This window comes from Herpailurus yagouaroundi, unplaced genomic scaffold (genome assembly GCF_014898765.1).
Source record: "Herpailurus yagouaroundi ecotype Mexico unplaced genomic scaffold, PumYag 190, whole genome shotgun sequence".
NCBI lineage: Eukaryota > Metazoa > Chordata > Mammalia > Carnivora > Felidae > Herpailurus > Herpailurus yagouaroundi.
The window spans coordinates 8,301,988-8,328,896 of record NW_024412421.1 but is presented as its reverse complement, the minus strand read 5'-3'; the positions used below and the strand labels follow the sequence as shown (position 1 = coordinate 8,328,896).

The 26,909-nt window shown below is 46.8% G+C and overlaps 2 long non-coding RNA genes across 2 annotated transcripts; one reads left to right on the top strand and one right to left on the bottom strand.

Moving 5' to 3' along the window:
- Positions 1-21,651: 21,651 nt before the first annotated feature.
- On the bottom strand, positions 21,652-23,130 carry LOC121045310 (uncharacterized). The gene is made up of 2 exons (XR_005797695.1): positions 22,857-23,130; positions 21,652-21,983 (listed from the first exon to the last, which is right to left on the bottom strand). It is a non-coding gene; the product is annotated as an uncharacterized LOC121045310 (long non-coding RNA).
- Positions 23,131-23,283: 153 nt separating this feature from the next.
- Positions 23,284-25,043, top strand: LOC121045309 (uncharacterized). The gene is made up of 2 exons (XR_005797694.1): positions 23,284-23,604; positions 24,563-25,043. It is a non-coding gene; the product is annotated as an uncharacterized LOC121045309 (long non-coding RNA).
- The last annotated feature ends 1,866 nt before the right edge of the window (positions 25,044-26,909 follow it).

Sequence of the window (26,909 nt, the reverse complement as noted above, 5' to 3'; positions counted from 1 at the left end):
GGCCAGGCTTACGCTAACCAACACCCTAATTCACACTGACTAGGACATGTGCATCAGGCACCATCCCAACATGTCACTTCATGAGGATCAGGGTCACTGGCAAGAGGCCTGGAAACTTTAGGGTGATCCAGAACAGCCAGGACGATCTTTCCAAAGCACAGATTTGATGACGTCTGTCCCCAGCCTAAATTGCTTGTCATGAGTTGTTCCCTTGTCCTTTCCTGCCGCATTCTCCGTCGTTCCCTGCTCTCCCAGCCCCACCCGGACCCAAATTTCCGTGTTCTGTCTGGAGCAGTGCTTCTCAAATGGGGGTGAATGCCCCCCCCCCCCAACCCAGGAGCATTTAATAATGTCTAGAACCATTTTGGGTTGTCACACCTCAGGGAGGGAGTGGCACTGACACCTGATGGGTAGAGGCCAGGGGTGCGGCTAAACTTGCATGAGAGAAGAATGGTGGCCAAATATCAATAATGCCACGGTTGAGATACTCCGGGCTGTTTTCTACTTTTCCACAGAATAGTTTCCAACAGCCATCCACTCACCTGTGCTTACTTGTATCAGTCAGGATAGACTAGGTTATAGTGCATAACACACACTCCCATATCTTAGTGGCTTAACCCCACGATGTTCATTCCATACTAAGGCCCCACTCCAGTCTGTATCATCCTCGCTCTGGGACCTGAGCCAAGGGCACAGGCACCCTTGGGATGTTGCAGACTGCAGTGGCAGAGGGAGAGCACACGACAAATTGCTCACGGGGGTCACTTTGGCTCACGTTTTATTGGCCAGTGCAAATCACATGGCCATGCCCAACCTCAAAGAGGATGAGGGAAGAAAACAGAGGGGAAAAGCTCCTTGATGTTGGTCTTGGCAATGATTTTTTTTTTTTTTTTTTTTTTTGGATATGGCCTCAGAAGCACAAGCCCCAAAGGCGAAAAAGAGACAAGTGGGACTACGTTAAACTAAAAAGCTGCTGCACAGCAAAGAAAACCATCAACAAAATGAAAAGGCAACGCACAGAATGGCAGAAGGCCTTTGCAAGCCATCTATCTGATAAGAGGTTAATAACTAAAACATATAAGGAACTCATACAACTGAATAGCAAAAAAAAAAAAAAAAAAAAAAAGATCTGATTAGAAAAACGGACCAAGGAACTGTAGAGGCCTTCTTTCCCCCAAAAAGACATACACGTGGCCAACAGGTACATGAAAAAGCGCCCAACTCCATTAACCATCAGCGACATGCAAATCAAAACCACAATGAGATACCACTCCACATCCGTTAGAATGGCCATTGTCAAAAGGACAAGAGATAACAAGTGTTGGGGAGGATGTGGAGAATAGGGGAACCTGGGGGACTCTTGGTAGGAATGTAATTGGTGCGACCAATATGGAACACAGTATGGACGTTCTCCCCCACAAAATTAAAAATAAAGCTACCATATGAGCCAACCATTCTACTCCAGGGTATTTATCTAAGGAAATGAAACCACTCTCTCGAAGATATAGCCGCGCCCCATGCCCATTGCAGCATCATGCACAATAGCCAAGAGAGAAAAACAACATACGTGTCCATTGCCAGATGAACGGAGAGAGAAAATGTGAAGACAGCCCAGTGCCCACGTCCCCTTTGCAAGCGGCACCTGCAAGGATATCAGAAGTCTGTAGTTGGTGGGACAGGCCCATCATCTTCTCTAGACCCAGCCCATTCTGCCTCCTCCTATCAGTGCTTCCCAAGTTTCAAGCTGACCTCCCTCCTTTGATAGATCAATTCCGTGTTTTAGATGTGCTTATAATACTGAATGATGTGCATCAAACCCAGTTCTTCCTACCCCCTCCCCAACTCTGGTGAGATCTGCTTTCTAAGGCAACATTTTCCACACTTCTGTCACTTACTTAAGACTTTCCCAATCTGGGACATAGCTTTGTCCCACTTCCCCTATAATTTAATGGATACATCTTTTTTTTTTTTTTTTTTTTAACTAAACTCATGTGTTCACCTAGATAAATTTCTCTACAAACAAGGACACTTTGGTCGTGGCTAGATCGATGGATGATAGATAGATAGTTACAGATCAGTCATTGAGTCATCGGTCCCTTTGGGAGATTCTAGGGAACCACGTAAATATTTGCAAAAACTGATAAATCAAGCATCTATCTTGCCTTTTCTATATGACCTGTGTCTCAGGGTAGCCATATAGTTGATGAAGAAAAGCTTTTCCTTATAGAGTTTTCTAGCTAATAAGTGAAGAAGGAATGTTTGGAAGTGGACCATCACTATGTTGTAAGGCTTAATGAATCAATGGATCTAGGCAATGGTCATCAGTGAGTAGTAACGTCATGGAAAGAGAGACAGCAGACATCGTATACTTCTTAATGAAAGAACACAACCCTATCAACGAAACGACCTTGCAAAAACATACTGAACTTGAATCTGATCAAGCTTCTAGACCTAACTACCACTTTACAGGATCCACGAGGGACAGCGGAACTTACCCGTAGGATGCAATCAGCAAATCTAAATTGTGGAAGGCTCTACACAACAAATGACCTAGCTTCCTTAACACAACCATAGCCTCCCCCTCCAAAAAAAACAAAACAAAACAAAAAACCCTGCAAGTTAAAAAAGAGAAAGAGATAGAAGAAAAACCCCAAAGGTCAAGAGAGCCCGATATGACATAGGAAATTACAAGTCTCTTTTGGATCCTGATTCCAACAAATCAGGTAAATGTGACCACTGGCCTGGTGATGTCATGATACTGATACTAATTATTGTTAATTTTCCAGATATTGTTAATTGTTTTAGGTGTGATAGTTTTTGAGATGTGATTATATTTTTAGAAGTCCTTGTATTTTGGAGAAATACCCCGAAATACTTTCAGGTGGAAGGACGCGATGTTCTGCTTGGCATGAATAGGAGGTAGGCTAGTGGGCAGAAGAGGAGAAAGCAGGGGCCAAGTATCAGGGATGTCGAAGCGGAGTCTCGTTCTGTTATTTCCCTTATTTTTGAGTATGCTTAAAAATTTCTACAATAAATTGAAAACAAAAACCAAAAGAAAACCCACCAACACCAGGAGGAGCTGCTGGGTGGCCCAGTCGGGTAAGCGTCCGACTTCGGCTCAGGTCATGATCTCCCAGTGCATGGGTTCGAGCCCCGCATCGGGTTCTCTGCTGTCGGAGATCCCCTGTCCCCCTCTCTCTCTGCACTGTCCAAAATAAATTAATAAACTTAAAAAAAATAAGATCAAAAAATAAAAATAATTTAAAAAATAAATGAAAACCAGGATGAGGTAATAGAAGGACGGACAGCATCAGTGACAGGGAGGTGATCAGGGAAGCCTGAGAAAATGCATGCAGAAATGAATGACAACGAGCCGGGTGCAGGAGGGGACAGGGGAGGAGTATTCCAGGCGGAGGGATGCGCAACGCCACCAAGATTCCTCGACACTGTCTGAGAAACAACCTTGTAGAACCTGGTAAAATGCCACTTATCCATTTTCTAAATTGTGCGATCAGCCAAGAGAAGATGTCTAATTGGCAACTGAAAATATCGCCGCTTCGAAAACGATGCTTATTTTCACCAGGGCTCCTTCCCTCCGAATGGAGATGTGTGTAGAAACCTTATGCTTTGGATTAAGATTTCAAGTGGTTTTTTTTTTTTCTTCAAAACTTTGATGAAAATTATTTCAATTAAAAAAATTTTAATTGCCTTCTCGTCATTGCCTGCCGTCTGATTCCACCACTGGGATTCATCCCTCCACCTGCTAGAGCTCCGCAAGCTACCAGTTCAACAGCCACATGTCAGTAAAGAAAAGGAAAATACCAGTTTTTATATTTGTGAAATATTGCACCAATGCATGTAGTGTAAAATAGCCCAGTGTGGTCCCAGCTGAATAGTAAGAGGGTGATTTATTCCCAAGGCTCTGTTTCCATTTTTGCTGTTTATGATAGCATATCAACGGAGCTTTTTGATTGAATTACCACCTTGTATTCAGGCTGGGACCATGCATTATTACATATGTAAGTATAAATGTTAATGCAAATGAGCTTTCCTAATGAAATGAGAGGCAGTTTATTTTTCCTCGCATGATGGGTGGTTCTGAGGAGCAGATTTATTTTCTAAGAGTGACTACAAGCTTATTTTTCAATTTGTCTTAGCATGAGCCCCCCAATAATTCAGATCCGCAGATCTTTAAGCTTCCACATGTTAATGCGGAATTTTTTTTTTCATTTTTAAACTGAAATCAATTTCAGTGTGATTTATCGTCAGAGAATTGCCTTATGTAAAATGCTTAAGTGAATGAAGTAATAACTTTCGGCCTATCGGTTAGAGAGAGCAATTTTCAGTTTCTCGGTTCTAAATAAATGGGGGGATCCCGGGTCACATTTTCATTTTATTCATTGCACTGTGTGCTTTAGTTATTACTGAGTTTTGGAATGTCTAGAAGCTTCCAATGAGCCGAATTACTTTTAAATATTGCTGAATTTTATCTTATACAATTTGAGTTACTTGGCATGATGTTGCTTGCTAGTATTCTATTATCCCCTCACCTGAACCAGCTGGCCACGTCTGGAGTGTATTTCACTCTTCATAAATTAGGACACTAATGCTGCGCCATGGGTCTCTCTTGGCATGCGAAATTAACCGCAGCTTTCTTGCTTTGGAAGTCGATCGAGGACTTGCTTAGTAAATACTCTTCTGGTAACTGCAGAGGGGGAACCAGGCTCAAAGAAAGAGCGGTGTGGGAGCCTTTCTCTCCCATCTTTGAGGCGCCGAAGGCTCGGGTGAGTGGATCCCCAGGACAGAGTTTGCCCCCCAAGCCTTCTACACAAATTGTCGGTTTGAGATTAATCGGATGGCGCCCTCTGAGAGCACGATGGGCGTGTAGGAACAATATTACAACAGTAATCAGAAGAATAGTCATAATAATCCTGTTTACTGTACTTGTATGTAAATAATATATCATAAACATACGTGTTATACTAATGTATAGGATATATACACTAACAACTATAGTAATAGTAATAATCCTGTTTTTTATACTCATATGTAAATAAGATATAATAAATATAGGTAATAATAATCCTGTTCATTTATTATACTCATGTAAATAATATATAATAATAAATATATGTATTATACTAATACATAAGATATATATATACTAATAATAATGGTAATAGTAATAATCCTGTTTATTTTTATTTTTATTTTTATTTTTTTATTTTAGAGAGAGAGAGAGCATGAGCAGGGGAGAGGGGCAGAGGGGTAACTCAGCACAGAGCCTGATGCGAGGCTTGATCCCCGTGTGGAATCATGGAATCACGAATCAGGTCATGGAATCATGACCTGAGCTGAAATCAAGAGTCAGACACTCGGGGCGCCTGGGTGGCTCGGTCGGTTAAGCGTGCGACTTTGGCTCAGGTCATGATCTCACGGTCCGTGAGTTCGAGCCCCGCGTTAGGCTCTGTGCTGACAGCTCAGAGCCTGGAGCCTGTTTCAGATTCTGTGTCTCCCTCTCTCTCTGCTCCTCCCCTGTTCATGCTCTGTCTCTCTCTGTCTCAAAAATAAATAACGTTAAAAAAAAAAAAAAAAGAGTCGGACACTCAACAGACAGAGCCACCCAGGCACCCCTGGTGTTTATTATACTCAGATGTCAATGAGATATAATAATAAATGTATGTATTATACTAATATATAGGATATATGTACTACTACTAATAGTAATAATAATATGCTGTTTATTATATGCATATATAAATAAGAAATAGTAATAAGCATATGTATTATACTAATATATAGACTATATACTACTAATGGTAATAATAACCTTGTTGCTTTATTATACTTGTATATAAATAGTATATAATAATAAAAATATGTATATAATAATATATAGCTTATACATCCTAATAATAATAATACACAAACTTTTATTGGGCACTTACTGTGCCCAGGCACCGTGGTAAGTATCTAACTTGCATTAGCTCATTTAATCTCTACAACAACCCTCCAAGATAAGAACCACTGTCATTTCCATTATGCAAAGAAACGGAAGCTCCGAGAAACTAAGTAATTTGGCCAGGGTCTAAGTAATTTGGCCAGGGTCACCCAGCTAAGGATAAGTGGAGGAACAGAGATTGAAAGCCAGTCTGGCAAGCATTCTCCTCTAGCAAGATTTCCACCTGTAGAGGAACGCTTCTTTGCGCCGCACTTGTGAAAAAATCCCCTCATCTCCAGTTCCGCAGGAGAGAAAAGAGATCGTGTTAGCCACGTGGTAGGTTACAGGTCAAACTTTAAAAGTCAGACACATCTGGTCACGTTCCAACTCTGGGGCTGTCACTTAAGCTGCGTGGCCTGGCGTAAGTTGCTTCGCCGCTGGCTGCCTCAGTTTCCCCGTCTGCAGTATGGAGGTGCTCGTGATAATATTGCCGTTATGAAGAACTAATGAAACAATACCATGGTCAACGGATCAGGATCTCTTGGAAGCAAGCAATCCTGAGACTAAAACCTTACACCAGATTTACTCAGGTGGGAGCTGGCTCTGGAGCTATTTTAAAGGAGCTTATCAATTTGCATTTCTAATTACCCTCTAACTACCTGCCTGGCCAGTCCTCTGAGGACTTGCTCCGCAATTGATGTGATACCGCTTAGAAATTTGAGTTCTTCAGAAGAAAGGTTTTCTGTACAATCCAGCTGGTGGTGTTACCATTTAGAGGAATCTGAAAACCTAACTGTACCGCTGATATGCTCATAGGGAGTTGAAAGGGGGATTATCTTTTAAGACTTGAGAATGTTGATGTTTGCAAATATTTTCTTGCTGCCTCTCCTAATACTGCAAGTTGACTGCTGAGCTAATGGGCAGGAGATGACATCACGCGAAGCAGCAGCCTTTTAAGTGCAACAACGAGAGGAGCCACTTAGAGTAATTAGGAAATCCTTAAACAAGTGTTTGCAAAGTATTGGCTAACCCTTAATGTTTGCTTTTTTTTTTTTTTTTTTTTTTTTCCTGGCATCCAACTCTAAAAATCTGACCTTGAATAATTATCTCCCCACTGGCTTTCAGCACCAGGAGCAGAAAGGCTCTGGGCTGCCATCTGGTTGCGTGTGGACAACACCCCTGGACCTCTAAGTGCAGTTAAGAAGCAAGGAGCTGGTTGGAGGAAATGCTCCCACGCTGTGCGTAGACGGGTCGCGGGAGGCCTCTGCTAAACGCTCCAGCAAAAAGTCCGTTTTCTTGCCTCTCGGTTCCACTTCCAAAATGGCTCTCCGGCTCTTTTGAAAGTGTGCTAAATGGACTTTCAGTATAAATAGGCATAGGGGCACGTGGGTGGCTCAGCGGGTTAAGCGTCGGACTTAGCTCAGGTCACGATCTCAGGGTTTGTGGGTTTGAGCCGCTCATCGGGCTCTGCGCTGACAGCTCGGATCCTGGAGCCTGCTTCGGATTCTGTGTCTTCCTCTCTCTCTGCCCCTCCCCTGCTCTCTCTCTCTCTCAAAAATAATGAGTGAAGATTAAAATAAATTAAAAAAAAAAGAATTTCTGGGGCACCTGGGTGGCTCAGTCGGTTGAGCGTGCGACTTCGGCTCAGGTCATGATCTCATAGTTCGTGGGTTCGAGCCCCGCATCAAGCTCTATGCTGCCACGTGCTCAGAGCCTGCAGACTGCTTCGGATTCTGTGTCTCCCTCTTTCTCTGCTTCTCCCCCACTTGCACTCTGTCTCTCTCTCTCTCTCTCTCTCTCTTAAAAATGAGTAAACATTAAAAAAAAAATTTTTTTTTTAACTGGCCTGGATTCCACCAGTCATCATGGCCACCGGTGATGGAGAAAAGCTGGCTTTCTCCGGAGGATTCTTTGGCCTGTTTACTAGCGTAGGTAGAATGATCTGAACTCCTGTCTTTTGGACCCAAGCCTATAGCGAGATGTGGTGAGAGGGGGCAGCCTAAGCTGGGGCTGATGTTCAATCAATGTATGGTATCTTCTGGAAACCAATTTTCTCGCCTTAAAGAAAACCACAGATCGATCAATCGATAAATAGAGATAGAAATAGATAGAAAACGCTCATCTATTTATAAAAGCACTGTGACTCCTTTGTAGAAAAGCCAGAGATTATAAAAATGTAAAATAAGTCAGGGGGGAAATGTTCATGATCCTACCTCCCAGTGCAAATCTCGAGGGTCTTTTTTTTTTTTTTTCCCTGTGCGTTTGTACATAATGGAGACAACCCTATGTAGACGATTTGGTATTCAGCAGTTTTCAGACGATTATTGGCATTTCCCCAAGCTTTGGCTAATGATATCATTATATTCCCCCACAGGGCTATGCCGTCACGTGCATAACCATCCCCCTAGCTGTGGGCATTTAGGCTCTTTTCAGTGTTTGGTTATTATAAACGATGCCAGGTTGGACATCTTGCCTCCAACCTCTCCAACTCTTCACCAAGTTCGACCCGTGTAGCGAACCAGCAGGTGCAGGAAACTTCCTAGGTTACTCATTATATGTATGTGTTTGTGTGTGTGTGTGTGTGTGTGTGTGTGTGTATGTAATACTATTTCAGCAGGTGAGGATTTTGACTGCCTGAATTATTTTAGATTCCAACACGGGGCTTTTCAGATACTGGCTAGGAAAGAGGAAATAAAAGCCACATGTTGTCTTGTGACCCCGTAACCATCTCTTTGCGAGTCACTTGGTTTAAGGAAAATGGATTAAGCCAATGAGCCAAAGCAGAAGGTGATAGTCTGAAAACCTGATTTCCCAGACTTCCTCGATCTTGTAAAATGATCGCTTTGTGTCTGCTGCAAATCTTCAGCAGGGAGCCGGGATGACAAGTGCATTGTAAACAGGTCTTTTCCCCAAGCGAAAAGAAGAGTGGGCCTTCCCATCACCGGATCCGAGGGCTCTGTTCAGGCAAATGGAGACTTGAGTGGTGCCAAGTAGATCCTTGGGTCATCAGGCATGTATCAGGATGCGGTGTTTGAGGAAATGCAGACCAGGTGTACAGATGTTTGCAGGGTGCTGGGTGCCCAGTGCTGTGCTCGTGAAGGACTAGGCAGTCCTCCCAATGGGGGACTTGGGCTCACACGGATTGCTGAGGCCCTGGAAGGTGGTAGTCCCCATTGTAGTCTCCCTTTCTACCCCCTCTACATCCCAGGGCTCTTTTCTTTCTGTATCAGGGTCCTTTCCTCCCCGCCCCCCCAATACCTGTCACAGAGCGCTCCGGGAAGCCAGCAGGGAAAACAATGATCTGGGGCATAAGCCCCTTATCTGAGCATGCCCAGAGATGAGTCAAACCTCTCCGCTGTCACTCCTTCTCTAGTCTTCTCTTTCTGTTCTCCCTTCTATTCTTCCAACCACCCTTTTCTCTCTTGCCTGAGTATGAGGCCTGACTGTTCCACGGCCAGGAGCAGCTTTAACTCCATGGGTGTTACCCCTGGGCTGGAGACCCAGAAACTCAGTCTTCAGTTCCGCCCATCACGTGAGCTGCTTGAGAACAGGGGTTCCCTCGGGGCAGCTGGGTGGCTCAGTGGGCGGCGAAGCGTGGACTCTTGGTTTCCGCTCAGGTCATGATCTCATGATTGGTGAGACGGAACCCCACATCTGGGTTCCTGCTGACAGTACGGAGCCTGCTCGGGATTCTCTGTCTCCCTCTCTCCTCTCTCTGCCCCAACCCCACCCGAGGCTGTCTCTGTCTCTCTCAAAGTAAATGAATAAACTTAAAAAAAAAAAAAAAAACCGGGCCCCCCCCCCCCAATCACTAATTCCTCGGGGCAAGTCTTAATCCTCAGAAAGCAATAATGAGGTTGAATGGGGCTCAAGCACCAATTGCCTTTTCAGATGCAAAACTATTGAAATCCCCAAAGAAACCAAATGCATGCAAAGATGGGGGAGAACATTTCCCAGGAGTTTTGGAGCACAGAGATTCAGATCTTCTCTTATTATTATTATTATTTTTTAATGATGTTCAAGTTTCACACCGTCATTTCCAGATACTGTGTCTTATGCTTGTATTTATTCCTCAAGCTCCTAGTAAAATGCCCTGTGCAGATTTAGTTCATTCACACATATGTCCTCAACTGCTTTTTTTTTAAGATTTTTTTTAATGCTGATTTATTTTGAAATAGAGGCGGGGGGAGAGAGAGAGAGCTTGTGCGTTAGCGAGCAGGGGAGGGCAGAGAGAGAGGGAGACAGAGGACCCCAAGTGGGCTCTGTGCGGACAGCAGAGAGCCCAACGCGGGGTTCAAACTCACGAACCGTGAGATCGTGACCTGAACCAAAGTTGGGTGCTTAACCAACTGAGCCACCCGGGTGCCCCGTGTCCTCTAGTGCTTACTGAGTTGCTCATTTGCCAAGTACTGTGTGGGGAGAAGGGGATACAAGCGGGAGTGGAACCAACCTCATCCTTCCTCTTCTGGGGTGTGCAGCTTAGCGGAAGACAAATGTTAGACAAATAACCACACATGCGTGAATTACAACTCTTGGTAAATGTGGTGAAGGGAAAGTGCAGGGTGTACCTGGAGTACTGATGTGCGCGGAGGCGGGAGAGGGTGGTACAAGGCGAGTCGACAAAGGAGGCTTCCTTAAGAAATGGTTTTCCAGCTGATGCCTGAAGGATATGTTTGGAACATAAGCAGGAAACGAGCAAGAGCAAAAGCTTGCCAGGCGAGCCAGAACGTATGCAAGGACACTTGGAAGGGAAGACGTTGGCCAGAAGAAGGAACTCTCTAGCTGAAGTGGCAGGAGATGGGGTCACATAGCAGGAGCCAGATTAGGGACATTTTGCCAGCCCAAAGGAAAGCACCGGAACGTGATCCCTAAGGACAAAGAGGTTGTTTTATACTTAATTTACTTTTCTTTTAAAATAGTGAAGCGACATGATCACATTTGTTTTTCAAGATCTCCTGGGTACCGCTGTGAAGAAGGGGTCAAGCGCGCGGAGAGACCAGATTGGCGGAAGTCCACATGAAAAATGGTGGAGTCTCGGCTGAAGGCACCGGAAGTGGCTAATGGAGAGACAGATCGGGGAGGGAAAGTCTTTTCGGGGAGAATGGACGAGTCTTTAAGTGCGGGGCTGACGGGGGGGGGGGGGGGGGAGAGAAAGATAGGAAGGATGAATCCTGCATATCTGCCTTCATGCAGCCCTTTGCACAGAAGGAAAAACCTGGAGGCCAGCAAACTCAGAGGTGGAAAATAAATAGAAGTGAATGAATCATCGCAGCGATTACTTTAGTGCTACTTAAGACCCCTGACTTGCTAGGTATTTCTTTTAAAGGACTTATTGAAGTGACTTGAGAAGAAATGACGTTCAATGACTTCTTGAAATGACTGGGAGAACAAGACGATATTCCAGTTAGATGGGTCAGTTCTTGGTCCCAGGAGTTTACAATGCTAGAGAGCCCAGGTATTATTACAAACATTATTTGTCATGTTAACAAATTACAAATTACATCCTATTTTGTAACACGCGCTCTTCTGCATGTCCCCCCTTTTGTGAGGGCCCTAAACGTATTCGCCTCCAAGTCTCTGTACCATTCAATGGCTTTTGATAATTAATACAAATTGTCTGACCACTCGCAACCACGAATGGGGGCATTTCTCTGTTCTTCAACCCGAACTCCGCTCTGATCCACATCGTTCTCCTGGTAACCACGGGGTATGCAATTCTTAAGAGAGATTTTAACACGGTTTCTCAAGTCATTTCAATAAGTTCTTTAAAAGAAATGGTGTATTTTTTTTTTTCAGAAAGTAAACGATGGCCTGTGCGCCGTCCATTGTAAATCGTGATGGATTTCCATATTCTCTACCATAAAGAACCTTTTTTTTCTCTCTTAGAAAGGAAAATTAAGGTTGCTGTGCTATGGGATCACTTTCATTATCTTTAGCATACAAATGATCGCTGAAAAAGATTTTCTTCCTCTACATAGGTACAATATCAATGATGTAATTTACATCGCATCCTTCATATTAGCACTCTGATCCATCATCGCTAACAATGCAGGGTCTTTGTGCGAGGGGCTGTCGGACAAATGTTTTAGCTTGTGAGAAGAAAATTGTTAGCATTTGAATAGAGAATGGTACAGGAAGGATTAATAGCCTACTTTGACGGATTAGAATGTAGGGAAATTGCTCAATATTAATATGAAAGTGTTTGTGAATTGGTTGCAAAGTGGCGTCAATGGAAAATGATTATGTCTCCAAGGCCTTATCAGTTGAGACTTGACTCTTAGCAAAGACTTTCACACAAAAGACGGATGAGAGGTGGGGAGGATGGCTGGCTTCCGGGGCCGCTGGGACCAAAACCCACCGTTCAACCACGGGAGTCCTCCCGTCACTTTGGGTATCCTTCCCGCCCTACCATGGTCTTCCTGTTAGCACGTCTGGGTATGGATTTGCGAGAGAAGGGAAAGGGAAATGTGGGTGATGTTGCTATTTCTATACTTCTGAGCCTCTCCGTCTTGGAAAACCCCATCAGAAACAACAGGGTGCTGCTGGATAAATAATCACCTCCCTCCAGCTGAAATTTTTTGTCTGTGTGCAATGGCTTCCAAGATGGCAATTTGCGAGGATGGCCAACAGTTCAGAAACCGTGACGTGGAAATCATCGTTTAATCCTGGGCTCCACAACCCCAATCGGAGCCAGCCTTATTTTAGAATGCCGTGGGAGAGGTTTGGAGGGGGGGGGGCCGCGGAGCGCGTCAAAAGGTTACCCTTGCCACCTTGCACTCTGGCGCTTTGAAAAAAATCTTAGGCCTCGCTTTACCTCTGCCAATCAATCTCCTACTGAAAGTTTGAATTAATAACACAGTGGAGACTAACGGAGCTTTGTCGTTTCTACCAAAGCGCCAGACAATAGCTGGCTCTCTTTGCCCCTCGGGTGCAGGACACCCCCCCACCCCAGCACTGGTCGGCCTCACCCTGCGGCCGCGGTCATGCTGTCATTCGCTCTCGCTGACTGTCAGAATAGAGATGGCAAGCCAAGCAGCTGGAAACACTGTTCTTAAAATCAAGCCACTGTCTCTTCCGAGAACGGGGGAGTGCCCTCAGTAGGGCCCTTAGAGTGTATTCTTTTCCCACTTGGGTTTCATATGTAATGCTAGAACAGGCTTTCTCAACCTCGGCATCACGGACGTCGTGGGCAAACTAATCCTTTGTTGTGGGAGCCTTCCAGGGCGTGACAGACACTTAGCAGCATCTCTGGCCTCCACCCACTAGGTGCCAGTAGCATCCCCCCAGTTGTGGCTACCAAAAATGTCTCCAGACATGGCAATGTCCCCTGGGGGACGAACCTCCCTCCCAGCCGAGAACAACTGAACTCCAGAAATGACAAGCGATCGTGAGTTCTGTAGGAATAGTATTGTTGGCATGAACAACACACATAATGTCCAATCATTCGCTCCTTAAAAGATGAGATCCCATGGTGTTTATTTCCTTATTTTTTAAGAAGTAATAATCCCAACTATCATCTACGGAACGCTAGCCATTTCCCCGGCATCGAATGCTTGAATATATATCATTATGTAGTCCTCAGGAAAGCCTGGAGAACTGAGTCAAATGACTCCCGTTTAACAGACGAGGAAGCTGAGGTTTGCAGATGTTAAACCACTTGCCCCCAGCCCATCTGTTACTATGGCACAAAGGCGACCCAAGTCTGGGGGATTATGACAACAGTGCTTTTCACGCACGACAGCGCGTTCCTGGGAGTGTGGTCTTTGCCGCAAATACCTGTATCGTGCCCTTCACAGTTTCCCGTGTTTGATGAATCTCAGCCTCCAACTAGAGCCCCTTAAAACGAGCTCTGAGAATCTGCCTCCTCCCCCAGCTGTTCAAGGGTCACCGGGCCACACAGCCGTGGGGGTGGGTTTGGGGTGGAGGGTAGAGGGTGTTGTGAATCCCAGGGAAAAGCATCGCTGAGCTCTCCAGACTGCCTTGCCTCTCTCCTGTCTTAGGCAGACGTCCCCGCCTCTCCAGGTGGCTGCTGCGTGGGTTTACTCCCGCAAGATGCAGAAAGCTGAAAGAACAGCGCTGGGAATCATCTAGAAGCCCATGGACCCCAACAATGCTTGCCCTTTCTTTAGTCTCTATTAAGTGGATGGCATAACATGGCGACATCACTCTATCCTGGCCCGGTACCCAATGCTTTCAGTCTGGTGCTTTGGGTCACAAACCCCAGCCCTCTGCACAGCTAAGTGCCAAACCTCCGCAAAATAAATGCACATCCACATACATATGCAAGTTTCCATAGATTTTCCGGGGGGGGGGGGTTCAAAGAACCCACCGAGGCCTCCCTCCATAGATCCCACATTAGGAATCCACTTCCAGGCGAATTTTGCGAGCTCTCCAAGAATTTTGGCGAAACGCAGAACAGCACCTTCTTTACCACAGAAGAAACCCGCATTGAGACATACCGGGGCCGAATTCGTGGGAATGAGCAAGGACAATAAGCAGTGAGGGTGCGCCAGGGAGAGCAGGTGACATCTTCCCCTGGCCTGGCAATGTGCATTTAAGAAAGCTGACAGCTTGCAAGACCAGCCTGTGGCAGATGCGTCCCCAGCGTGCCCCTGGGACTGGCAGCTTCATTATTGCTGTTGTCAGTGTTTGTGGAGTGCGGACCCTGGGCGCCAGCCAGGCCTTTCCCAGGTAGAGATGTTCATTGTAACCTATTAATTCCCAGACGAAGACAGAGTCAAGATAGAGAGCTGGCGGCTCTTAATCCGGCCGCTGCACTTTCTGCTTTCACGCCTCCTTGTTTGTGGCTAAAGAGTGGCGACCTCTGTCCTGTCTGTTGTCATCTTAGCCCAGATTCTCCCTTCTCTTTTCGAATTAAAAACCTTCCCTTGAAGTCATGCATGTGCCTGGTTCTAAGAAGAATTCTGTGAGGCTCCCCCTTGCCTCCCCAGTTCCCATCCACGCACCCTAATCCTGCTCTCTAGAGGTGACCTTCAGTCCTTTCCGACATATGTTTGGGAACATATTTCCTTGTTTCTAAACAAGATGTTTGGAAGGCTTTTGTGTTTAGTTTTAAATCTCAGTATTGTCTGTTAACTTCCTACAGTAGAATATGAGGTGTTCTGGGTCTTCATGCGTTTCTCACCGCTGCCCCCCTCCAACACATATGCCTGGTAACATCAGGCTCACTTCCTGTCACCTTCCTCCCAATAGAGTTAGGTCACAATTTGATTTAGTTCAATATTCAGCCTTTTACCTTGTTATGATCATGTCAGTATTACCCTCAGCTGAGCCATTGATTATAATTACATCTCCTTCTTACAGAGCTTTTTGTTTTCCCTGGAGTTGCTAAGAGCCTTGTTTTCTAGCCACCTTTCAAGTAATTCACCTGCAGCCTCTCTATCAAAACTGTGACTCTTCTCTCAGCATTTAAAAATATGTCTGCCCTTTGACCAGTCTGGGATTCTTCTAGAATCTAGGGATTCTTAGATTCTTCTTTTGGACTCTAGCACCGCCCCATTCTCCTACTCGGTCTGGACCGAGTCCACTAGATTGACTTCTTGGTATCTTTCTTCAACATCATCCCAAGAATCCCTTTACTCTTTTGTTAGGTGGGATCTCTGTTTCCTGGAGCTCTGTGCCTGTCTTTTGGTGGCATCATCTAGTAACTTCTGACAGTGGATTCATGAGATGCCTATTCGTTGAATCTGAAAATGCCTTTTTCCTAATCTCACCATCAAATGTTAAGGCCGCGAGTGAGCCCTTTCCGGAACATCATAAAAATCTCTTGTGGTTTCCCCTACCTCGTTGCTCCAGGGTATGTCCATATGCATAACATGGAGAAGCATGTTTTTGGAGTCACTAACTTTTTCAGATTCTCGGGAGCACGGAGTATGCCTTCACAATCTATTTCTCACTATCCACTCAGAATTAACAACGACGTACCTTGTATGGCCCTTTACGATTTATCAAGTGTTTTCATGGTCATATCTCACGGTGGCAGACAAGTAGATACCACGAATCCCGTATCCGAGGAAGCTGAGGCTAACTCGGAACCACACTGTTCATAAATGTCTAGGACACAGGGTTCTGACTACTGGTGAGTGCAAGAGGGCTCAAAGAACCAGCAAAGCATGTGGCTTACGGCACCAGGAAAACAGAGACACCACAGAAATTTAAGTTTTGATGAGCTTAGCCGGAAATTTGCATTAAGAAATTTTTCCAATGAGCCATTTGTCGATCAGCATGTAAGTTTTGTATTCTATGAGTTTATAGGTTTTTTTTTTTTTTTAACGTTTATTTATTTTTGAGACAGAGAGAGACAGAGCATGAACGGGGGAGGGGCAGAGAGAGAGGGAGACACAGAATCGGAAACAGGCTCCAGGCTCTGAGCCATCAGCCCAGAGCCCGACGCGGGGCTCGGACTCACGGACCGCGAGATCGTGACCTGGCTGAAGTCGGCCGCTTAACCGACTGCGCCACCCAGGCGCCCCGAGTTTATAAGTTTTTGAACTCTCTAGGGTAGGTCAGGGGAGCACCATAATATTTTCAAGGTTTAGGAAACTCTAAAGGTCTCCGTCCGGTTTGTTTCAAGGTAGGTGATTTGCTCCCCCCACCAATCTCCCACCCACTCTACCTTGATTAAATGAAGTTAATTTCTATAATTATGCTACAATTTGGTCCATCCCAGGAAACTAACTCCTAGGCATTGATCAAAAATTTTGCAATAACGTTCTGTTGACTCAAGAGTTTCTCAGTCGGAAAGGAAGGAAAGGGTTTGATATCCAAATCACTAGGGGAGACTTTTCAGCCTATTCTGTCTCTCTCTCTGACAATTCCTCCTCATCCTTATTCCATTACCTTCTACCAATTTAGGGAGCCAGTGTTACTGATGTGGGAGGTGGAGAAAGGAAAATCAAAACAAGATTACATTGACCATGATCAGAGCATATGAACAATTTCTGTTTCCCAGGCAGAGGAAATAGCAAGTACCAAGGTCCTGTGGCCCCTCGGAGGCTCCCATTCCGTCCATGCTCTGCTTTCCCAGGTAAGCACTGGCCAATTTTTAAAAGTAATCTCTGATAAAGTACTCTGGATTAATGTGGCTTCAACATAGCTCGAAAACATGTTTTAGAGTCTGTACCTTAATCCAAAGAGAGAAGAGAAGTAATAGAATTTCTGATATTGGCAGGCACAGGCAGGGGACTTCTGTGTGTTTCAACATGGTGAAACCCCCACCTGGAGAAGCAGCAAAATACAACAGAAACAGGGAAGGATCTTTCCTTAAACACAGCCTGCGTAAAATTAAACGTATACGAGTGCACGTATGGGCCAGGGCTTTGGATTGCAAACACAGAAGGGGACACTATCCGCTGAAGTAGAAAGGGGAATTTATTCGGAGTTTACCAGAGTGCGTAGAATTGATATTCAAAATGGTAACTCACAGGACAGACCCCTGTCCAGTCAGAAGGGAGTCCCTGGTGGCCCCCTGCTGTTCTGAGAGTTGACCCTTAGGTTTCTGGGCGATGGGGACCCATGAGCAGACTCCAAGGGAGGGGCTCATGCAGAGCCACGGCAGCCCGGAGACGCAACTGAGAAGCTTGGGGCTGTGGGCTCCCCACTGAAGGAGTGGAAGGTCTTTAACCTAACCAAGGACAAACAGGCTTTAGATGCTGGTATCTAGTGTTCGCTAGAACGAATGTCTAATGTTGAGACAAAGATGCTTCTCTGTAAGCTGGTCTCTCCGTTTCTCCTCCTCTCCCTCCTCTAGAGACTAACTCTGCAAACAAGCCATTGCCATCACCGCCAAAAAAGACCTTGAAAAACCACTAGGTGATCGGCGATGTGTTGCCCAGCCCAAGGTCACCTTGGATTTTCATCACGACTGCCATGCTTTTCTTCTCATTAAAATATTTGACAAGGAGTCTTTGCATGGATGAGCAGGTCCAAGCACCCCAGCCCCACACTGTTCTCACAAAGGTGTTGCACTGTCATAGTAACTAATTGTGCTGCCACCTGCAAATCAATATCTGTGTTACACACACATTGACACTGAAATCTGGTGTTTGTACAGGTACCATGCTGAAGATACCGCATGACTTCTTGATGAAATAACATACATTTCCTTCCCTTTAGGGTACTTACGAGTGACTTAAAAAGTAGGGTTTATGTCTTTATTTATTTCTGGGTCTCTGTCGCACCTGGCAAAGAGCTGTTTGATCACAGCGGATAGTTGAAAATGCTTATTGGATCGGACAGTGGTGTTGGAATTGCAAGAAGATGAATACATCCCAAGACTAAGAAGTTGTATACAGGAGGAGGTTAGTGTTACAGGTGAGAAAACGAATGGTCCGGGTATGCCTGGGGCTGAGGCGGTGCCCAGGGCACAGGACTTCCAGGACCAAAACTACGAAGTCACACGCTGGGACACGAGACGACATCCTGGAGTCGAATCCCGGTTCCATCACTTATCAACTACAGGACCCCGTTTTTAATTTGCCAAAGGCAAATAACAACACACTTGTTCCAACGGGCTTTGGAAATCAATATGCTAATACGTATAAAGCACTTAGGACTATCCAAGATCATAGTATACACACTGGGTACATACGTGTACAAAACTATCTATTAATTATTACAATGATGCCTCACCAGAATGTCTCCTGAGTCCAGAAGATGCTTCTGTGTATATTTTTTCTCAGCATTTATAAGTCTTCTCAAAATATTGCATTTTACAAAACTTAACCACAGTACAGCTTTTGTTCCAAAACAATATTTCGAAACAGAACGCACCAACCTTTGCAGATATGAGCAAATACCAAGTCAAATTGGAAATCCCTTTGTATAATGTTACAACATAACAGACTGAAACATTTGTAGGTAGAGGGAAGTGTTTTGAGATGAGCTATGTGATTCTACTTTTTTTTTTTTAATTTTTTTTTCAACGTTTTTAATTTATTTTTGGGACAGAGAGAGACAGAGCATGAACGGGGGAGGGGCAGAGAGAGAGGGAGACACAGAATCGGAAGCAGGCTCCAGGCTCCGAGCCATCAGCCCAGAGCCTGACGCGGGGCTCGAACTCACGGACCTCGAGATCGTGACCTGGCTGAAGTCGGACGCTTAACCGACTGCGCCACCCAGGCGCCCCTGTGATTCTACTTTTTAGACAGCTGTTGTAGTATCTGACCCTCTCCCTCCAAACACACACACACACACACACACACACACACACACACCCCAACAGGGTAACACACTATCAATTGTTTTTGTACTAGGAACTTGAGGATTCCCCAAAATCATCCAAGGGAAAAGAAAGGGAAAGGGGGGAGGTGCTGGAAGAGTCTCTTCTACCTAAATAGGTACCATCGAAAGGCCACTGCAGCGCCGAACTTTTTGTTTCTCCCTTCTCTCGATGGAAGTGTTCCTTATCCCCAACTTCATGGACAAGCTTAAATCAACATGTAAATATTTTGCCCTCACTAGGACCGGATTTCTTCATCCGAGGATCCAGAAGTCTTTGGTCCGCACGTGGAAGACCACAGAGGCCTTACCGTCTTACACGAAAACCAGGGCATGTCCGGGAAACTACCCCATGAAGGAATCATCAGGGTCTGTCGAGCAAAGGCTGGCGGGATCTCGGGCCTAGCGTTTCCCTGAGCCGCTGTGGCCCACAGGCTGTTAGCCTGGACTAGCCTTTAAGTGGGTCGCAGCTATGTGAGCTCAGGTCACTGGGATGAAAAGAAGAAATGGTCAGTGGCCTGGCTGTTTTGCCTGTGTTGTCAAGCATGTGGGTGTTGGAGGATGTCTGTGTCACTGAGTTCTGGCCTGCTATACAGGCCCGAACCCTTTTTCCTCTTCCTCGGGCCATCAGATCCACTCAGGGTGAGTTACACGCCGAACTGTAAGGGAGCTGTAAGGTTTTCATTCAAGGGGAGAAGGATGGGCGGAAAAAGCAAAGACCCGTGCTGGGTGCCTCACCCTGGGAGGGTGTTGTCTAACGAGACGATGACCGAAGTCTTTAAATTCTTTCCACTGTGCAGCTAAAGGTGATCGCAGACTTGCTTATAAAATCCGGAAAAGACTACAACAAAGGGATACCATCCAAGGTTGCGTAGCATAGACGACGGTGTCGGTTCTCGAACTTGGCGATAGCCCAGGAGGCTTTGAAAATCCCCGTTGTCCAGGCCGCATCCCGGACCAACTAAATCAGAACCTCCAGAGATGGGATCCGGGCCACAGTTAACAGCAAAGCTCCCCAGGTGGCTCCTAAGTGCAACCAAGCTTGAGAGCTATTGGCACAGAGCAGTGCTTGGCAAACTGTGAGGGCACAAACACAGCCCGTGGGGATCTTGCTGGAAGGCCAGTTCGAATTCAGATAGTCTGTGCCGGCGCCTCAGCTACTGCCTTTCTTACTGGCTCTCGAGCGAGGCTGATGTCACTGGTCCAGGGACCTCACTTTGAGTAGCGAGAGCGTAATGTGTAGAGAAGAAAACTTGATGTGAAGAAATCTCTGAATGTTTGCTCTGGCGTCTTTTGGCTGTAGGATTACCAACCAGCCTCGTTTTCAGGGGCTCTCCCGGGTTTGGCATTTGAAAGTCCCATGTCCTGGCCGAACCGAGACCGTACGTGCGTGATCCCGGGAAGTCCGATAAAGCCTTTGAGCCTGGCGAGGTCGCTGTGCGAAGTGATGTGTGTGCGGATGTCTGCCGAAGTAACCCGGCACAGAGGAGGAGTCCAAAAAGTGTTTGATAGTTGAAAGACAAGATAATCGTTTGCAAACTCAAAAGGTGAGCTGCCCCTTTATATCAGAACGGCTAATCAGAAAATGCCAGCGTTGTCCAGAATGTGGAGAAGTGGGGACTCTCATGCACTGTGGATAGAGGTCCAATTGGTGGAACCACTTAGAAAAAACTGCTCAGCACAATGTACTCACCCCAAGCATATGGACCCCCTATGGCCCAGACGTTTCCATCCTAGGCCTTATGTACCCAAGAGAAATGCATGAATGATGTTCACCAAGAGATACAGGGAGCAGCTTTATTTATGATAGTAAGAAATTAGAAACAACTCCAGGGGCGCCTGGGTGGCTCAGTCGGTTAAGCGTCCGACTTCAGCGCAGGTCACGATCTCGCGGTCCGCGAGTTCGAGCCCCGCATCGGGCTCTGGGCTGACGGCTCGGAGCCTGGAGCCTGCTTCCGATTCTGTGTCTCCCTCTCTCTCTGCCCCTCCCCCGTTCATGCTGTGTCTCTCTCTGTCTCAAAAATAAATAAACGTTAAAAAAAAAAAAAGAAACAACTCCCAATTCTGTCAGTTAGTTCGTATAGAAACGGTAATATAGTCATAAAATGGAACATGGCGAGAAAAATCAATGAATTATCATTACCTCCAGCAATATGGACGAATCTCACAAACGACAGAAGCAAAAGAAGTTAATACAAGAGATGTTCCGTAGAATTTCATTTATATAAAGTGAATAGAGGGTTTCATATAGCTATACAAAAATTCATATAGGGTTTCATTTAAATAAAGTTAAAAAAAAAACAAAAACAAGCCCGACCTATTCTATCATATTAGAAATCAGAATAATGGCTTCTACTGGAAGGGTCTCTGAGGTCCTGGCAATGTTCTATAGGCCGCAGGTGTTGGTTACATCGGGCTGTTCACTTTGGGGAAAATTCACCTAACCGTACAATAGGATCCGTGCACGTGTCTGTATAAATAGCATACTTTAACTAAACACAGTTTCGAAAAAGACCAAAAGGTAGGAAAACAAACATACGGGATTTATTAGCGTTCACAGATGACACTACCTGGAAGCTTCAATGAGCCCAAAAGATTGTAGACAAACTGCAAATGAGACGCCTTAATGGTTTCTGGGAGACGAGGAGCCTAAGCATTTTAGTGGGCATCTTTCTCGTCTGAGCCGTCTCCACCGGATTTCCGTCCCAAACGTGCAGCGGGCCGGACTGTCTGCAAGGCTCACGGGTGGTACAGTCCCTCTGTCCTACACTTCTCACTAGGGGACCTTCTCTTCTTCTCGTCTCTGCAAAGAAAGCCCAAACCTGACCCGGCACAGAGTGAGGTACCGAAATCAGGCGGAGTCATTTACAATATTGAATGAGGCTAAAACATCCAGAACCTGCCCCGCCCTCGGTCCTGTTTCTTTGGAAGGCTCGGCAGAGAAAAGGCACCCATACTGCATTGGAGGGGCATCCGATTTTTCAGATAAGAGCCGGGCTTCCCTCCCCTTGGCGGGTTGGCTCTGGGAGGATCCCCCTGCGATCCTTACAAGGAGTTTACAACGCCCTTGCTTTCTCAACTGCGGAACTGAAATGTAGACAGCCTCAGTCAATAATAGCCAGAACTGCTGGGCATTCAACACAGGGGCCACCACGAGCCCTGCACAAAGTCACATCCGCTCTCCCACTTCCCTCAGAGGCAAATCCCGAGTCTTCCCGGGGTGCCCCCGGGGCCCCTCCTGATCTCCTCTCTTGCCTCGCCCCTCACATCTCCCAATTCTTGTCCTCTCTTGTTCCCTCCAGCCACCTTGGTCCCCTTGCTGCGGAAACTCCAGGCACGCTCCTACCTTGGGGCTCTGCACTGCCTGCCCCCCCCCCTTCTTGGAATACCCCCCACTGCCCCATATCCTATTGGCTTAACTCACCGCACCCTCCAAATCTGGGCTTACGTGCCCCCCACTACCGCTGCTCTTGAAATCCCCTCCGCCCTGACCTGCTTTCTTTTTCTCCATACCGCTTCTCCCTAACTTCCGTGGGACTATCTCATTCTTTCGGGCACGGCCTCCTTCCGCCCGAGAATATTAGGTCTAGGAGGTCGAAGGTTCTGCCGTCGTTCCGTCTTGTTCTCCAGTGTGTCCCACCCACCCAAGCCGGTCTGGTGCCTCCCGGGTGCTCACCAAACCATCTTCGAATATCCAACGGCGAAAATGTGTTGGGTGCCGAGTACGCGTTCACATTAGGCCGAACACGGTAGTACTTGCCCATCGGTGAGGAAGATCGATCGCTGACCCCATTCACAAGGGAAACGGAAGCAGAGACAGGTGGATCAGCCCGTCCAGGGTCGCACAGCTAGTCAGCGATGAAGCCAAGAGTCAAACCCAAGCGCTCAAGTCCCGGAACCACACCAACGACACCGAAACAAGGGATCGTCTAGGAGGGGGGCGGGGGGGGGGGGGGGGGATGCTCTCAGCAGGCAAGTTTCGCCCGCGGTAGACAGCAACCTGCCGCTCCCACGTGCATTCTGCTCTGGGCAACTGCACCCCAAGTCCCTCCACGGAATCGTTCCCTCTTCCACCTTGCAGTCCGTGGGACTCGGCTCCTGAGCAAGGGTGAAGCGCGTGAGGCCAGAAAGCCGATCGGCAGGCGGTATGCCTTGGGTCTTGGTGATTGGCTCGGGGGTGGTCACGTGACCCGACCTGCGCGGAGAAGGCTGGGCCAGGACGGTTTCACCCCCGCAGGACGGCGAGGCTGGGAAGCCGTTGGCACCGCCTCGGGAGCTTGCGGGGGGGGGGACGAGGCTGTGCAGGAAGAGGGTTAACGCTAAGGGTGTTGAGTCGGTGAACAGTGGGAGAGGCCCTGGGGGCTGCCCACTAGGCTTGTCTGAGGCCTTGAGATGCTCGTCCCTCGCTCCACCATCGCCTGTGGGTGATGACCCTCCTTCCGTGGGGACCCAGTGAGTAGAACACGTCCCCTTCCTTTGGCGTTCATTTCTTTTCCCTTTCTCTCTCTCTCTCCCTTTTTCTCTTAACTTCTTTCTTTCCTTTCGGCCTCACCTCGCTTTCTTTTCCTTTCCTCTTTCCTTCCTTGCTCTCTTTCCCCTGTTCTTTCTTTTCTGTCTTCCAACCTGTGTCCCTTTTCCTCCCTTTCTTTTCTTTTCTCTTCCTTCTCTCTCCGCTCCTCTGTCCTTTCCTCCTCTCTTCTCGTTTCTTTTTTCTTCTTTTCCTCCCACTCCCTCTTTCCCTGCCTGCCTTCCCTCCCTCGCCTTAGCTGCGTGGTGGCGCTAGGCACCCCAGACGATCCTCCACTGAAATATTTTCGCCCATTTTATTTTTACAGCAACCGTATTAGGTGGAAATCTCCCATATTCCCATTCACAGGCGGGGAAGCACGCCCAGGGTCGCCCCGTAGGTAAATGACAGAGCCAGGTTTCAAACCCAGGCATTCTGAGCCCAGCCCGTCAACTCTTAATGACCAGGGGTACGCTGCCTCCCTTCTGGAGCGCAGGGTTATGTGTTGGGCAGGCCAGAGTGGACAGAAGAAAGGGTGACCGCAAAGTCAGCCAAGTGTGAATACAGCCAAGTAGCGGAGCAAGGGGCAGACCAGCACCGTGTTTAAGAACAAAGCTTTGCGTGCAGGTCCGTTCCGGTTTGAGTTCTGCCTCTTCCATAGACCCGTCGTGTGAACCTGGCACGTTGATTAACCTCTCTGAGCTCTTGGAGTGTGGTCAGTGTAGATCAGTGCCTATTGGCCCTCTTGAAATCGTGTTGTCTGGTTTAACTGAAAAAGTGGATGCCAAGTGTTACTCTACAGTTTGGCACACAAGTGAAAGGTGCTACGATCCTAACAGATTGTATATAATCACTATGAAAATTCTCCTTACTAGGGACCCTGGACACCGTCCGTCTTCGCCGCGGTTGCCCCGAAGACAGACGGCAAGAGTGTTTTCTCCCTTGTGACCTTAGCCGGCAGTCCCCAGTCGAGCTTCCCTTTTGGAACTGAGGACTGCTTATATGCTACTGAAAAAAAAAAAAAATCCATTTAAACGAGGCCAATTGAATTTTGTCAACTTCGGAAGAAACAAGGACGATGCGCAGCCTTCAGGATGTGACTGTGTTTAAAGAGATGTTCTCCGACATACAGACATGCCCCAGTGAGGGGTGAATAAGTCTGAGTCCTTCCTGGGTGATATCGAGCAGACAGTTCTTTCAGAATTAGCCATCTGGCCTCCTCAAGCGCCGGTGTTGTGCCACAGGGTGTAGACCTTCGCAAGCAGGGGTGTAGCGTACAAATAGCGTACAAATGCGGATCGCGCATTAACACAGCCACGGAAAATGGCATTTTAATAAACGGGTTCTCCAAATGGAGGCAGTTGGAGTGCAGACTTTCTTTTCTACCCCGCGAGAAACAGAATGTTTTGGCTACGTACAAACCACACCGGGAATACTTCCTAAATACGCATGTTTTCTGCGTGTCAGTTTCACTGCATGTTGCAGATCATTTTCGAGACTCCTTGGGGATAATAGCTCCAAAAAAAACATGATTCTCTTCGACTTGAGCGAGCAGCAGTCACGATACCTGTTTCACATCTGGGGGCTTGCGGCCGGCCTCTCCCTTCCCCACCCCCACCCCCGCCCCATTTCTTCCCCACTTCCCAGAACCGTTCAGTTGTATTTACTTGCCGGGAACAGCAATAGGTCTGTGCATCAGCACTGACCAGAAGATATTTGAAGTTAAAGCGCTTTGCCAGTTTCTATTTTCTTCACAGCATTCCTTCCCACTTCTACTTTGACTGAAAAAAGAAGAAAAGCCCTGACTTAAGAAAACTTGATCTGTTTAGAACAGACTGGCTCCAGCTACTCCTTCCTGTGCTCCCGGAGACAGAAGGAGGAGTGGAGGCGAGAGGGCCTAGAAGATTCCAGGAGGTGCGGGGGGGGGGTGCCAGGAGAGGGCAAGAAGGAATGGGGGCTTCCCCGCGGGGAACATTCAATAACTCTCTTACCTTTTATGCTGTAGGACAGGAGCTCATTTGCTCGATTTGGGGTGACAGCAGCCGGTTTTGTTACCGCGTAGCTGGAGTTTTAAGTAAGTGCCTCTCGCAGAGGCCGAAGGCAGCGTCCGTTATCTTAGCCGTGGGAGGGCATGGAAATCAGAGGCAGTTTGGCAAGGCAGCATAAATCCAGTGTTTGTGAGGGCCGACCCAGCCAGGGAGGAAGGAATGCACAGTTTCCCTTTGACGGTGTGATTTCCTGCTTCTCGTTGGAGAGCTTGTCTGGACTCCGTGCAGAAGCCAAATCTGCATCAATTACTTGAAAGGAAACCAACCCTACTCCTGAAGGTTTGGCAGCAGAAATCTTCATTGTTGAGAAAAGGGAAGAAAAAAAAAAAAAAAAAAAAAGCCTAATGAACTCCCCTCTCTTCGGTATTTTCAAAGGCCTCTTATGTTTGGTGGCTGCCTTTATTTTTTTTTCTTTTTTCCACAGAGTTCTTAGGGACGCTCATTAGCCCCTCAATAAATGCTGCTTTAAGGGCTTGTGACTTTGTCGTTAAATCGTCACTCCGAGATGAATTAAGGTTGTAGCCGAGAAATGCCCTCCCCACACCCCCCAGCAAGCTTCTTTACGATTACCAAAAAGGCAGGAAAACAGATTTGCGGAGGATTTTCGGTACTCATTTACGTGCCTCGCTGTCACATAGTGATTAATTCGGGGCCACTTAAGTTTTTCTAACTTTCATCCATAATGGGCACGTTGACATTTTTATTTGAATCTCTTTACGCCATCCAAAATAATCTCCTTCAGCAACAGAAACTGCCGGTTAATTGCCACGGACCAGCTGTTACCGCCTCCCAGCCGACAGCCCCTTTCAGGATGGTTCTGAGCTCGGTGCCCGTGGAACGCACAGGCCGGCGACAGTAGCGTGTCAGGTGGATTGATTGAATGGCCCCCTTGTTCCTGACTGGCTGTGTCTACACTGGTATCGGGGCCAAACAAAGCCCTTCACGTCTAAATATAGCATTTTCTTTGGCCCTGGGCCCTCACTGTCTTGTTTTTCCATTCTTCCCCGCTCTAAAACAAACACGAGAGAGCCCCCACTTGAACATGACTTATTTTTACCCAGATTTGCATATTCCATGGGTCAGCCTGTGTCCTGGAAATAGAACTTCATGCACAATTAATTTGATTTTCTGGTTAATTGAAGGCTAACCAGGAAAAAAAAAAAACTGCTTTGGA